At 35.0% G+C, this 16,644-nt stretch overlaps 1 long non-coding RNA gene across 1 annotated transcript; it reads right to left on the bottom strand.

The window, feature by feature from the left end:
- Nucleotides 1–235: 235 nt before the first annotated feature.
- On the bottom strand, nt 236–16,257 carry LOC143677686 (uncharacterized). Its single transcript, XR_013172805.1, has 4 exons — nt 16,140–16,257; nt 15,757–15,841; nt 10,070–10,141; nt 236–270 (listed from the first exon to the last, which is right to left on the bottom strand). It is a non-coding gene; the product is annotated as an uncharacterized LOC143677686 (long non-coding RNA).
- Nucleotides 16,258–16,644: the final 387 nt, after the last annotated feature.

Genomic DNA, 16,644 nt, shown 5'->3' with positions numbered 1-16,644 from the left:
ACTTTGGAAAATATGCAAAGGACAAAGTGATAATAAGATCAAGAAAAAAGATGTCTGATTACTCCTGAAAATCTTCATTTTTTCAAAATTCAAATGCAAAAAGGACGTTTTTTATATGTTTACTGTATTTTAATAAAAATAGGGAAAATAACAATACAAGCTCAAAATATAGAAAGAGCTAATACTAAGAGCCAGGTGTAAGAATAATCAAATGAAATTGTAGTACCTTATATCACATACTTCCATGATTTTCTTCTTCTCAGTTAGGGTCTTCTTCATTCCAGGAACAGAGACACAAAAGAAAGTCACAGTGACTATATCAAAAGATTATAAGGATGAGACAGCATAGCATAGTAGAAAGGACAGCATCAACATGGCTATAAATGTCCTGCAAACTAGAAAAGAAGTTATATGTGGCCAGAAGGTTTTTAATGAAGTAAAGCAGCTCCTAGTAATAGGGAGCCTGGAAAGGGTGTGGCAGGTATAGGAATATAAAGGGCATGAATGTTGAACGCCTACTGCAAGGAGAGGAAGATTCTGACTCTGTTATGTCCTCCATAGTAGTGACAAATGGATTTGAGGGGATAGTAAATAACAATGAGGATTTGAAGTAAGTGGCATTGACTTCAAACAAGATGAAGGACAGAGAAGGCTGAAATTTGATATTCTTCAAGTAAAACTGGGCAAGTCAATACCCTCTGGCTTCTTCCTGAACTGAGAAAAGTTGAAAAAGTGAGGTTACATTGTGGTCTACTGCTACATAGTATCAATTCGTCCTTTAAATCATTTCCTGCACCTCTCTCATTCTCTGAATTCCCACCGCAATTACCATTATTTAAATTCTCATCATCTCATCTGGGTTACTGTGAAAGCCTTCTGTTTGATCTTACTGGCTCTAATCTCTCCTCTAAAATCCATTCTACAGACTGTTATTAAAGTAATATGCCTTAAAAACTTGCTTTCAGCACAATATTCCCATATTTGAAAACCTATGATTTCCTCTCGCCATCCACACTAAGCCTGAACTTCTCTAGCAGACTCTCGAGGCACCCCATAATCTGACCTCATCCTACCTCTTCAGCCTTCACACCCACATCCTTCAACATAAACTATCCACTCTAGTCAAGTATTTCCAATACAGGCTACTCCCCAACTTCCCTTATGCTCCCTTTCACTTCTCTCTTTTACTGCCTGCACATGCAACATTAATTACCACCTCTATGCTTTTACTATAAGTTCTACCTTTTAGAAACACTTTTTCCCATCCCGTTCTACTATAAATATCCTTTATATAAAATAAGAGTTGGATAAAATTCCATCTTTACCAACTGCCTATTTTATATGTGACAGCATCCTTGCCCTCAAGAAAGTCACAGTCCAGTAGAAAAAAATAAATAAATGAACCAATAATTACAATCCTCTGTGAGAATACACAACATTCTCTTAGAGCGCAGAGAAGGGGCATTTAAATCAGACACAGACTGCAGATCAGAAAAGGCTCCCCAAAGGAAGTGAACCTTCATCCAAGTCTTTAAAGGAAAGAAACAACACAAAGGGAAATGCCATTATTAAGGCATGAAACATCATAGTGGGATGTAAGGAAAAGAGAAGTAATTCAGGATCTATGGAACATTGTGTGCCTGTGAGAGGTGGGAAGAAATGAGGCTAGAGAGAAAGGCCAGGGCTAAAGTATGATGAAGTCTTAATGTGCAATACTGAGAAGTTCTGATATTTTCCCAAAAAATAATGGAAAAAAATTGAAGAATTTTAAGTAGGAGAATGACTTCAACTAATGAGGCCCAACTCTTAGGAATAATATTCTGATTCTGATTGGAGAATGGGTAAAATGTGACTCAAAATGAAGGCAAAAACAACCTAGAAGGCAATTTTTAAAAATATTTTTATCATAAACGAACATATGAACACTCTTGACATACTAACATTCTTGACATGGTTACAATCAATGGCTCACAATATCATCACATAGTTGTGTATTCATCACCATGATCATTTTTTTGAACATTTGTATCTCTCCAGCAAAATAAAGAAAAGGAAAAAAAGAAAAAACTCATACATGCCATACCTCTTACCACTTCTTTTTATTGACAACTAGTATTTCAATCTACTCAATTTATTTTAACCTTCATTACCCCTATTTGTTTATTTCTTATGCATATTTTTTCCTCAACTGTCCATACCATAGATAAAAGGCGCATCAGACACAAGGTTTTCACACTCACATAGTCACATTGCAAAAGCTATATCATTATACAATCATCTTCAAGAAACATGGCTACTGGAACACAGCTGTACAGTTTCAGGCACTTCCGTCTAGCCACTCTAATACACCATAAACTAAAAAGGGGATATCTATATAATGTGTAAGAATAACCTCCAGGATAACCTCTCGACTCTGTTTGAAATCTCTCAGCCACTGATACTTTATTTTGTCTGATTTCTCTCTTTCTCCTTTTGATCAAGAAGGTTTTCTCAATCCTTTGATGCTGAGTCCCAGCTCATTCTAGGATTTCTGTCCCACATTGTTAGGGACGTTTATACCCCTGGGAGTCACATCCCATGTAGAGAAGGGGAGGGCAGTGAGTTTGCTTGCCATGTTGGCTGAGAGAGAGGCCATAATCTGAGCCAAAAAAAAGAGGTTCTCTTGGCGGGGCGGGGTACTCTTAGGCCTAATTTTAAGTAGGTTTAGCTTATCCTTTGTGGGAATAAGTCTCATAGGAACAAACCTCAAGATTGAGGGCTGGGCATATTGATTTGGTTGTCCCCACTGTTTGTGAGAATATTAGGAATTCTCCAAATGGGGAGTTGAATTTTTCCCCCTTGTTCCCATTCTCCCAAAGGGGGATTGCAAATACTTCTTTATTCACTGTAGAAGGCAATATCAATATACCACACATACACAAAAAAAATTTTGACCTGAACTAAGGCAGTCTCAGTATAAGAAGCAAAGAGGCTTCAAGATAATTACAAAGCAGAGTTGATAGTATTTAGTGACTGATTCAATATAGAAAGTTGAGGAAGAGAAAGTTTCTAAAGGTAACCTGAGGAACGCAAATATCAGTTCCTTCTAACTATGCTACTTAATGGTATCACATAAAATTTAGTGCTTAATATGTCATCATGCCATTATGGAGTGCTCATTTCATATGCATTGTTTTTACCTCCCTACATAGACTACACAATCACTGAAGGTAATGATTAAGTTTCTATTGTTACTTTTTTGATATTCTTCTCAGCACTAGCCACAGTGTTGAGTATTCAGTGAGTGTTTAAAAACATGTACTGAATAAATGATTTTATTCATTCCGTAGCGAAACATGAGCCTGGACTAAATACACTTGAGTACCTTGAACATAATAAGATTGAAATATATATCTATTGAACTGAAAAACAAACTAAAGATACACAAGCCATAAATTTCTCCCTGTTTATAAAATATTTATGTCACAAAGCACTCATCTAAATGGCTAAAATTTAAAAGACTGACAATACCAAAGGTTAGCAGAGATGTGGAGCAACTAGAACTCTCATATCTTACTGGTAGGAATATAAACTGATAGAAAGCACTTGAAAAAAAAGCTGTTTGGCAGCAGGTACTAAGGCTAAATCTATTCCTACCCTATCACCCATCAATTTCACTCCAGTTATATAACCAAAAGAAAGGAGTTCATATGTCTACAAAAATGTGTATGAATGTTCAAGTTAGTTTTATTCATAATACCCCAAAGAGGGAATAATCCAATGCCCATAAATAGTAAAATGGATAAATAAACTATGCTATATTCAAATGATGAAATACCACACAGAAAAAACTACTGATCTATGAAAGAGCATGGATGAATCTCACAGACATGATGATAAGCAAAAGAAGTCATATATGCATGACTATGCATATATGAAGCTCAACATGTAAAAACAATCTATGGTAATAGACATTGGAATGATGGTTACCTCTGGGTGGGAGAGGGCATTGACTGGGAAGAGGCATGAAGGAGTCTTCTCAGGTTTTAGAGAAGTCCTATATCTTTATCAGTGGTGGTTACACAGGCATAAGTATCACTTACTCTACACTTAAGATCTATGTACTTCATTGTATGCATACTTTAATTCAATAGAAATTTTTTAAATCTATTCAGATAGATATAGTATTAATAAGAAAACAGCTTTTTCTATATTACTTAAAAATCATTTCTGAGGAGAACTCATGGGCATATAGTTTTATGTGTACAGTACTTCCTCTCTATAAAAGGTGACAGTGGGCAAGTTTTTAAGTAAAGCATTTTCTCCATCTCGTAAGGGGTATTCAGATGTCTTCAGAGCTGAGATGCAATCCTCTATTCCCATTTGTACTTAGTCATTCAAAACCCTCAGATTCATTTTTTGAGACAATAGTCCAGATTAGCATATATTTGGGTTCTCAAAGAATGCGACTGGCCCTAACGGAAGTCAGACTGCGAGGAAAGATGCATCTGTCCAAAGTTAGCATTTTAAAGTGCATAATAAAAAAGAGAAAAGCAAGAAAATGAGATGGATAAAGAGAACGGGCAAAACTTCCTATCTAAAATATTTGAAAACTAAAAGACTCCATGTGCAGGGCAATGAGGAAAAGGAGGACCATGTAATTTCAGGACATGCCCCTTGCCCTCCTGCATGCATGACTTCTTGTAAAAGAAGCAGTGTATTACTACATTAAGAACCAAAGATTTGGGGACAGAATAAATAGATTAAGCCCTAAGTGCAACAGTGAAACCATCCAGGGTCATATTCCAAGCATATTGGCTAGCAGTGCCAAATCTTGGCAAGTCATCTGATTGCTATTTGTCAGTTTTCCCATATATAAAATAAAGATAGTAATAGCACCTGTCACATAACTTATTGTGAGGTTTAAATTAGATAATGGATGCAAAACTCTAAGATACAGACTTGTATATAAATATTCAATAAATGTTATCTACCACCATTTGACCAAAAATTTAGAATAGCATTCTAGAGAAATTGTGTGAATATCTGCCAAATCCATTACACTGAATTGAATATTTTAAAGGGTGGAACATTGGTTAAATCCAGTTGTAATTTTTTTCTGGTATTCTTCAGAATGCTCACTTCACCAAGTTTTAATAGATATATATTTTAAGATATGTGAGTAAATAAGCAAAATTGAAACCATTATTTAGAGCCTGTAATAGGCTAACAGGAGATATATATGGCATTTACTGAGGGTCACTACCCAGTAGTAGATTAAACATGAACATAGACATGTTCTTAATCTTAATCCGCATTCCTGTGAGTGGGAACCCATTGTAAATAGGACCTCTTTAAGATTTTTTTATGTGTCATCCAGTTGAATGTGGGTGGGTCTTAATCTATATTAGTGGAGGCCTTATAAATAGAAGAATCTGGAAGCCAGAAGTTGGAGAAGACCACACAGGAAGAAGCCAGAAGTCAGTGGAAACTAAAAGAACTGAGGAAAGGAGAATACAAAGCTATATGACAAGAGGGAGAAACACAAGCAAGGATTGCTACAGGAAGACCAGAATGCTACAGACTCATGAAGAAAGCAAGCCTGGTTGATATGTTGACATTGGACTTCTTCTCACCCCAAAACGATGAGCCAATAAATTCTTGTTTAAGCCAAAATCCATTGTGTGGTATTTGTCATAGCAATCTGGCAAAGACAGTCGCCATGCAGCATAAGCCCAGAGGCACCATTTAATTAACACTACAAACATTGAACACAGAACATGAGTGACAGTGCATGGTAGTCCTGGATTTTCCAAACATACCTGAATCTTTTTCTGTAAAGCAACATAAGGTAACAAGTAAACCTCAGAACTTTTGAATTAAGGTCAATTTCTGGTATCAATATTTGTCTCTCTCTCTCTCTCTCTCTCTCTCTCTCTCTACATATATATAAAATATATAAACTCACCAAAGTAGTGGGACATCCACTCCATTTTTTTCAATATTTAATTATAGTCAATTTCTATCAATATATTTCATTAAAAACTATATACCTTAGTCTCTATAATAAACAGCTTTAATTTATAACATACTTTTAAAAATGTTAGTTTCTTAGATAGCAAAGATAACCAAACATGTCTGAATTTGCCATGGGACATAAGGTAAAGAAAATGAGGAAAATAAATGAGAAATGTGACATAATAAGACCAACAATACAACAACAAAAAAGGCAATGAATGACCAAATTATTTTAAATGGCATTTCAGCCACACATGGCATGTGTGGCCCATGCCAGAGTTCATATCATTTTTAGGAGGGACATAAACTGGTCATTACAATCCACCCTGATCCCTTATTATATTATAAAGGATTCCAAGAATTTCTTGATCTTTGCAGATCTTCCTGGTACAATAAATTCTTTTATTTTTGAGGGACTATAGACTCCTTTAAAGATAATCTGATGTTAGCTTTCTGCCTGTATAAATATACAAGGCACATCCACAAAGGGTTGGCCCTACAATTTCAAGAGATCTATGGAACCCTTGAAATCTATCCACGGTCTGTGGTCCTTAGGTTCTAGTCTAGTCTAAAGTATGCATCCTCCCAGCCTGCTTGCTTAGAAAACAGAATTCTAATTTTGAATAACAATTCCAAATTTAAAGAATACATTATTTACTTGAGAGATTAAAATATCTGTGACAAAAAACATATATCTGTGACAGAGAATAGCATAATAGGCATAGTAGAGCAAAACCAAGATATATGGTATTTATTTTGAAATATTTTTAAGTAAATAGCATATGCTTTACTTATTTTCCATAGTTTATTGGTAAAAGTAAATTGAAGCAGAAAATAACTATTTCATACACAAGTAAACAAATTGTCAAAATCATGTAAAAGAAAGTATAAGTAAAAGATGTCCATGGAATTAAAGAATATAGAATGGTTGGGGATAGAAAGGAAATTAGAAAATATCTGGTTGAATCCTCTTATTTCATAGATGAGGAAAAAGGAAATCCAGAGAGGTTAAGAGCCTTGCCTAAGGTCACATACCTAACAAGTGTAGCATATATTATAGTTTCTTTACTTTTACAATCTTAGTTTAAAAATCTTATAGCTGTTCTTCAAAATAAAAAAAATAAAATAAAATAAAACTGGAATGAAGCTGCTTTTAATATTCTTGGAAAAATTATACTCTGAAAAAAAAGCTTCCAAGGGCAAGGCATGGGTCCTGGGAACCCTTCGGTGTCATTTATATGCCGCCCGATACTTAGAGCCCTCTGAGCTGGGAGATATACAGTGAGTGACCAAGTTCCAGGTCTACCTCCCTCCATCAGAAAGATATTCATTTCATGATATTCATGAAGGTCATCTTTGGCATATGAGAAGGGAAATGAAATACAAAAAAAAAAAAAATAGAATTGGGAGGAAACTCATGAGATCTCAAAAGGGCCTCAGGGACACAGTTAAGTCAGTGGCCAAGTGGGAGTTGCCGCCTTGTCATATAATGCAGGCTCCAGCTTTATAAGCCACTGTCACACAAAATTAATTACAGCTTCAGTGAGTTGGCCTGATTGCAACTTCACAATTCTTATCTTGACATGGATTTTCTTTTTGCAAGATCATTGAAATAGGATAGGTCTGCTGTGTTAAGAAATTTTTATTAAAAGTCTATTAAGCTGGAAAAAAAAGTCTATTAAGCTGCTATAACTTGGAAGAGGAAACAAATGCTAGATGCTTGGCTATTTTGAGAAATGTCATGCTTAAGGGTCTGGTTGTGTTTTTGTTTTGTTTTGTTTTTAATGTTTGGACTAAGCAAAACTACTTCCCTTAGTTTTTTGTGTCTGTCTTTTCCCTAGAATGTAAGCTCTTTAATCACAGGTATCATTTCTATCTTGTTCACTATTTTATTCCCAGGACATAATGTTAGTAGCTTGTGTCAAGTAGGTACTCAATAAAATCATTTGCATATTTGTACCAGGTAGAAGAGGAGAGAGGGAGGAATGAGGTTTCCTTCCCAAATCTAGGTATAAATCAACAGGTTAAGAACATATTTCTTCTCTTGACAACAAAGCCATCTATTTCCAAGCATATTATGAAAATGAAAACATTTTGTGATATAAATTTAGGTGACCAACCATCTCTTCCTTTTTCAATAGAACAGTGTTTCTGAAAAGTAAAGGAAAGCCTTTTTTAGTGCAAAATTATGTTTATTCTCAACTACCAGCACAGTGCTTAGCAACAGCATCAGTAGTAACAGTAGTAACAGAACTAATTATAATAGCTACCATCTATTAAATACCTGCTATAAAACACCACTCATTTGGTACTTAGCAGATATCAGGCACTTCAAATGCACCATCAATAATTTTCACAATTCTGTGAATTTTTACCCCATTTTACAGATAAAGATACTACAGTTCAGGGAGGTTGAGATATATTCCTAAAGCCATATGTCCAAGAGTAATCATAGGTCTAGCATTCAAATTCATTTTTAAAATGCAATACTATGTTTCATATCCAAGATTCTCATTTATCAAGGTATCTTTCTTTAATTTTTATGTGGCATTTTAATGAAATAGAGAAGCAAAAGTGAGTTGTTTGTTTACTCTGTTTGTCAAAGTAGATCATGTTCATTGCTGCTGTGAAAATTTACCAGGATGCCCCTTATATAGAATTTTGAAAATACTTATCCTTCCCCTCCCCTCTTCCACCTCTAGCCACTTATTCAAAGTTCATGCTAATTTCTCCCTTTAAAAATACTACAAGTATTGGAATTAGTGATTACATTCACTAAGTTATTTATATCAAACATTTCAAAGTATACCCTGACCTGGTAAAACTATCTCACAATAAATCCATCATCAATTGGATCAAGGCAATGCATTTTGTGCCCTATTTTAAAGACAGGGAAACAAATCTCAGAGTCACACAGTGAAATAGGAAAAGAGTCCAGACACACCCTCAGACCCTTTGTACATTCATCCAAGAAAGTTGTAACCAATTTTATCCTCCTAATTCCATTTTTAGCTATTCCATTCCTTCAATAAGAATGTTAGCTGGACATTTAGTATATCATTTAGTGTACTATCCATTCCTCAGTTCCCTGCCCAAGGCAGTTTTCCAGTCCAGCAATACTGCATTCACATACCCAGATAACATACAGATTGGCCTGAGATTCAGAAACCAGAATAGTTTGATTTTTATTTGATGATCTAAAATAACTGTCCTCATTTTCAGAACTGTGTCATCCCAAAATGTGATTCTTTTCCTTTGTATCTTTGAACATATACCAAAAAAAAAAAAAAACCCAACCAAGATAGCTACAATTAAATGAAAAAAGTAAAAAATCCATTCACAGCATGAATAAAAGAAGTATAAAATTAGGTATTTACTTTGATGTAATTTAGCATTGATATTCAATACTGACTAAGAATTAAATCAATAATTTGGATTACGAGGTTAATGACTGTAATGCATTTTTCTGAATTGTGAGTTACTTGTTTATAAATAATCTTTAAAGGGCAAAAAATATATATGCCTAAACCAACTAATGTTGCAAAAAATGCCTCCATGTTTTAAACATCCCTTGAAGTAAAAATAATGCAGAAAATTAGTAAGATAAGAAAGAATTCAGTGTAAATCAGAAAGACTGCTGTCTCTATTTGAAAGAAATGTCAAAATTGAGTGACATTTTTCAGATATTTCTCAAGTTTTTAAAAATGCAAAATACAGAAAAACTTGTAAAATTAAAGTTGACTTTTTCAAATCATTCCCTAAATCTCAGTTACCTCTAAAGAGGCCATCAGGGCTGCCATGTTTAAATACAGCTTGGAACAGGCTCTTTCTCTTCTCAATAGCCATCAGGTCTTTAATGAACTGACCTCAAACTTCACCAGCCTCACTTCTCAGTACATCTGCCATGTGTACTTCCCACTGTGTCAGCTTGCCCATTTCCCCATTCACCTTCCACCAAATTGCTTTTCAGGAGTCAAAGCTCAGCTCGAATGCCACTTTCATGGCAAAGCAGTCCCTCATTCACCCAATTAAAATTAAATATTTACTTCCCCACACCCCCAAAAGGCATTACCTGCTATTCTTTAGGAACCTGTTTCCTTCTGCCTTGATTTATGCTTTTCTCCCCTTTCTGAATTGTAAGTACCTTGAGGACAGAGAAAATTTTTAGTTATCTACATATCCCTCTAGTACCTAGTACTATGACTATAATTTAAAAGTAACAAATTCCTGTTTTCTGAAATGCTTATGAAAAAATTAAATTAGTAGAATTATTTTCAAACAATTTTTTAATTTGCCCTATATTTAACATTAAGATATGTAAAATAAAGGAACTATTCCTTATGCCAATACATCAAATGACCTCATATTTATCTGCTGACAATCTTATTATCATACTTGTTCAGTACCCAATGCTGAGAGGAAAGATACAAAGAAGCATTAAATGATTCCTGCATTCAAAAGAGACACATTTATGTGGCTCAGATCAATACAACAGGCTGTTATATGGGCTGTGTTAACAGGAAAACAATACCGCAGCCATACCAGGGGTACATAACAGGGGGAGGGACGAAAGCTGGGGGGGGCGGTGATTTTCTGTTAGTAAGGGTGTGTTTATTGGCTATCTTTCTCTTGGGAACAATGAAATTATCTAAGATTGAGAATGTTAATGGACTGCTGACTTTGGACAATATATGTTAGGCCCAATAGATGGAGGTGGCTGAAAGATGCACTGACTGACAAGTAGATTGGCAAATGATGGTGTAATCTTAAGATAGAACACAGTGCTGCTACAAAAAGGAACAAAATTGTGAGGCATGCAATAATGTGAATGAACCTGTGGAACATTTGGTGAGACAAAATAAGCCAGAAACAAAAGAGCAAATATTGTATGATCTCATTTAGAAAATTCTTGTAAGAACACTGGGGACTAGATTGTAAGCTCTTGTAGCAGTCACATTTAGTCCAGAGTGGTAATTGTTGTTTCTGGATTTTGAAGGGCTGTTTTCCATATGTATAACCTGGTATTTAGGGTTAAGAATGAAGCCAATTGGGTCAGGATTTAGATAATTCAGAATACAGAAGTAAGGAAGACATGACTTCTATTTTTGAACTTCACCTACTCTTTGAGACCAAAGGAAGAAAGTTTTATTATGTCCAGAACCTAAATTTTCTATAGCACATAATCTAACTCAACCTGTCTGGATAAATCATTTAAACAATCCAAACACAGGGAACCCAAAATAAGAATGAGAGTCTTTAATCCTGTATTGCTTAATGTAATGCCAGGATACATCCCAGAGTATATTAAGCAGATAATCAAAAAGTAGTAGCAAAGTCCCTTGAAGGATGGAAGAGAAATTATGGAACTATTAAACTTTACCACTGGGGAAACCCGGGATACCGTGCCAAATATTAGGGACATCCAAATCAATAGGCCAAGCCCTTGATCTGATGTATGTTCTTGTGAAGTTTATGTATATAGTGGAGTAGCTTATCCTACCTATAAGTATGCCTAAGCGTCACTTCCAGAGGACCTCTTTTGTTGCTCAGATGTGGCCTCTCTCTCTAAGCCCAACTCTGCCCTCCCCCTTACATAGGACAAGACATCTGGAGATAAAAGTCTCCTTGGCAGTGCAGAAGATAACTCCCAGGGATGAGCCTGGTCCTGGCATCCTGGGATCAACAATACCATCCTGACCAAAAGTGGGGAAAAAAGTGTAATAAATAAGGTATCAGTGATTGAGAGAATTCGGATAGAGTTGAGAGGCTACACTGAAGGTCACTCTTACACATGTTTTAGTTAGACATTTCTATCTATCATAACTTGCGAAACCCCAACCAAAACCATTCCTGCCAGTCCTAAATAATACCTAGGGCATTATATAAGATTCTACAAAGCTTCCTTCCATGCATTAGGGTAGCTTTCCAAAACCTACAACCTCCAGATGGTCCTGAAATACAGAGGGGCCACCCTTCCAGAAAATCAACTAGTTCCATCCCCTTATTCCATATTATTGACAGCCCCTTCCAAAATAAAAAAGTTAGAATGGGCATGTCCCAAACACCCCTAAAGAGTGAGAGAAAGATCAAAGGTGATGGTGGAGTTACACAGAGAGAGTTGGGTTTAGCAAATAAGTATGACTGCTAAATCATATTACCAATATTTCTTTTAGCCTCCAGTACTTTAGAGTGGCTAGGAATAAAAACCTAAATTTGTGGAACTGTAACTCATACCAAACTGTGAAATCTGTTCTACAGTTAATTGTTGCAATGTACTTTGAAATTTATTGCTTTTATGTATATATATTCTTTAAAGAGGAGGAGTATAGCAGAGAAGATAAGATTTAGCAAATGAGTATGACTGCTGAATCATTATATTGATATTTCTGTTGGTCTCCAATGTCTTGAAAATGAAAAATTGTGGAAGTATAACTCATACCAAACTTTGAAATCTGTTCTATAACTACTTGTTAAAATGTACTTGGAAATTTATTACTTTTTTGTATATATGCTATATTTCACAGTAAAAATTTTTTTCTTAAATACAACAGGCTGTTGGAGGAAGAACATCTTACACTTAATATGGTCTGAGAAAGTTTTATAAAACAGTTAGGTTTGATCTGACCCTGGAGAATTTTATTTCCTTAATGGCATATCCTAACTAGAAGGAACTATGTGGAGGCAGGCATGTTCACAAGAAATAAACAGGTAAGTTTTTCAAAGCTAAAGAAAATAAATTGGGTTAGACCAGGGTATAAAAACCCTTGCAGAGGGCAGGCCACGGAGGCTCAGCAGGCAGAGTTCTCGCCTGCCATATCAGAGACCCAGGTTCTATTCCCGGTGTCTGTCCAGGCAAAAAAAAACCCTTGCAGACAGAGTTAATCTTGTGGCCTTTATCATTATCTGAAAGCTAGGTTAAGTATGGGGAGTAAATTATATGGTCCTAAGACAAAATCTAGCCAAGAACAGAAAAGACTAAAATTTTGAGGATAGGAAGAGTTTGGGGATTAAGGATTCCAACGCCCTTGCATCCTTCATTCTGGAATGACCAAACAACTCAAAGCAAATTATCTTCTGCTCCAGCAGATCATTCATGCCTAACAAATAGAGAACATGAACATTTCCTTTCCTCATATCTGGTGCCTAAAGAAAAGTAAATGCTCAATAAACACACGTGGAAGGAAGGGAGAGAAGGGTTGAGGGAGGGAAGGATGGAGGGAAAGAATTTAGAGAGAAGGGAGGGAGGAACTGAGGACCCTATGAATAAAAGCAATTTAAAAGGCTTTCTCAAAACCCTAGGTGCCATGAAAGACCCCAGAGACTGAAATAATAGTGATAATATTATTACTGTGCACAAGGCACTGTTCTAAGCACTTTACATGTATTAATTTATTTAATCAACAATACAAGCTAGAAGTAGGTACAATTATTAAAAAATTCATGGATATGAAAACTGAGGGTCAGGGAGAGAGCAAGATCAGACTAACAATAAGTGGTGGGATCAGGATTTTAACTCAGACCACTGGACTTTAGAACCTGCACTCATAATACTGGACAGGAGGTCATGGTTTTTCTCAGCCTTTGGAGAATATATCAAACCACAGCTTCAGATTGAGTCTAGTCAGTTTCACTGAGTTACCTTGGAGGAGTCCTGGATCGGTAATCTAAGTTATGACTCACCTCACTACTATTTAACAGCAACAATGAACTTCTGTTGCCTCATCTTTAAAGTAAAAATAAGTATAACATACTTTCCTCGGCTTACTCTAAATGAAAAATGGGTTAATCATATTTAAAATATCAAGTGTGCCCTATGCTTATATGTTACATGATATTCTTACTACTAATTTAATGCTACAAAAGGTTGCCCACCATTATCACCATAAAACAAAATGAACTCTAAATCCAAGTCTAACATTCCTGTTAACATTGCACGTAACAGTATTTCTGTAACAAATTAATTGTACCAAAGTACCCTAGGCACATTTAATTACCAAATTAATCTGCTTAGATTTGATAAGGGGCAATCCAGAAAAACACTAATCTGTAATTTTTTAATATATTTAACCTTAAATAAATGAAACAATCCAAGTGATTTTTGGTATATTGGCTACATCTTTCAGTGTTTCTGAGTAAGGAATGTTTGTCCACAAAGGCCACCAATCCTACCTGACTCCATAATCTAAATTCAGTAGCAAAGAGATTGAATTTAGTTTGTTTCTTCACAAAAATAAAAGACAGTCAAGCTAGTAGGCTAAAAGCAAATTGTTTCATTTGATATAATGGAAATATATATTGCTTGTGTACAGCATTTCAAATGATATTCAGAAGCTAATTTTTTTTTTTTTTTTTTAAAGGAAAGACAGAGAGAAGGAAGGAAGGATAGAAGGAAGGAAGGAAGGAAGAAAGGGAAACATCTTTAAACATTTTCTTGTTTTATTGTATTCTGTTTCTCCGTTTTTGTTACATGGGCTGGGGCCGGGAATCGAACCGAGGTCCTCCGGCATAGCAGGCAAGCACTTTGCCCGCTGAGCCACCGCGGCCCGCCTCAGAAGCTAATTTGTCACAAATACTGACAGAAGGCAAGCTACAACATGAGACAAATTCAAAAAAATTCATTTAAAAGAGGGAAAAGATGTTCTACACAAAATTCTTAGGAGGAAAAACTAGAACTTGATAGCATGACACAATGTTCATTTAATAATGAAAATGGAATCTTGTAGAACATTCACAGCGAAACAAATTGAAAGGTAAAAATGCAGCCTTAGTTCTCTGAAAAATAAATGTAGCCTTTTGATGAACACATTAGAATCAGGAATTAAGAAAAATTAATTTAGTTGGAAAGATTTTTTAAAAGACTCTTCTAAAAGAAAAATGGACATATCCATATTCTCAGGGGTGGGAGATATGTGTGTGACAAAACCATGTAATGTGTTCCAAAAGATTATATTATAATCTGCCTATATTCCAAGATAAAAGAATTGAAATGTGTGTAAAGAAAGTTACAGATTCCCTGCACCAGTGAAACCTTTTTTGGGAAGCAAAATCATCAACTGTCATGGTATCATTATAGGGTTGATAGAACACTATCATCTAATATTTTAATTCCCTTCTCAGTATGATCAACAAGCTATGGTGTATTCTCTACTTGAATACCTCTGGTGATGAGGAACTCACCTCTTATGTTCCGTTTTGAGATAAACTCTTCCTCTGAATCATACACTTATTGACTCTGATTTTGCCCCCAGAGTAAACACAAAGAAAACCTAATTCTTCTACCTGAAAGCCCTTCAGATGATTTCAAGCTATGATATCCTCCCTGAACTTTTTTCCCAGCTAATCTTTTTTTGGTTTTTATTTCTTAGTGGCTTCTTCAAATTTCTTGCACGGGCAAGTCTCCCACTCACCTCTTAAATGTAAAACTCCTGGTATATCACCAGACCAGAATGGGATTCATGTAAATCTGGAATTCCTTACTCTAATCAATGGAGTATTTAAAAGCTTTGTAGTTATAATTCTTTATTAGTCAATTAACATAAACATGCTGCAATGTAAAGCTCCTAAAACATATACCAGCACTGCTGCTACACTGTAAACTGTTTTGATACTGCTTTTTATGAAGCTGCTTTCAAAGTCAGTTTATAAGTATATAAGAAAATTAAATTTATCACTGCATAGTCACACTCTTGTTTGATTGTTGTATCTGTTACTCTATTATTATTTTTAAACAACAAGAATAATTTTGTCTTATTTAGCTACCTTATCTGCCATATTTTGCTCTGGATAATTTCGGGTTCTTCTGGAAAATTAAATCCATCTCAAAGCATGAAAATTTGTGATAGGCCTTGAAGATACAACCAAAAAGGGAAAATCAAAAATAGTTTAAATGGTGGTAGTATTACTTGAATGTGTGTGTCTGTGTATTTATATATTCAACATATAAATATATGTTCTTAAAGTAACTAATACAACCCATTATGATAAGTACATTTGATATGTTAAAAAATGACATTTTTTATGGTCACAGATTATACTGAACATTAGGCTAAAATGCATGTCACAATGTCTCCCTACTCCACCTTGTGTGATCTCAAATTAAAGCTTTCCATTTGATGTTGAATCATAAATGATTGTGTTGGTACCTGACAACTCCTTTCAAACTCTTGTCACATTGTTTTGCAATTCATTAGTTAACATGTCTTCCCTATTGGAGTCTAAGCTCCTTGAGGGCAGAAATGTTGGTTTTCATCTGTTTTACCAGCTCATAGTACAAGACCTAGAACAAGTAAGTGATTAATATTTGCTAAAATAACATCATAAAATTAGACAATTTATCCATATTCCTATTTTTGAAGGATGAAAAAAAAATAGACCCTAACACCCAGACATTGCTCTAAGACAGAGTACTTAAAATTCTCAGTTCTATTATATCCTCAAATATAGTGGTAAATTAAATGCTGCACATAAATGTGAATGCACAAACTACATGGCTATATGAATACATTTATATGCATACATATACCAAAAGAACATTGGATAACAATTATTAGTATCATTATGAATACTTTTTTCCAATTTCAAAAGTTCAAAAAGCCTATTTTTTCATGTAACAAATGTTTACTATTCATATCATAAAACTAATAAGGA

This window comes from Tamandua tetradactyla, chromosome 3, assembly GCF_023851605.1.
Source record: "Tamandua tetradactyla isolate mTamTet1 chromosome 3, mTamTet1.pri, whole genome shotgun sequence".
Taxonomy (NCBI): domain Eukaryota; kingdom Metazoa; phylum Chordata; class Mammalia; order Pilosa; family Myrmecophagidae; genus Tamandua; species Tamandua tetradactyla.
Note: the sequence above shows the minus strand (reverse complement) of the source record. Positions and strands in the feature narration are given on the sequence as shown.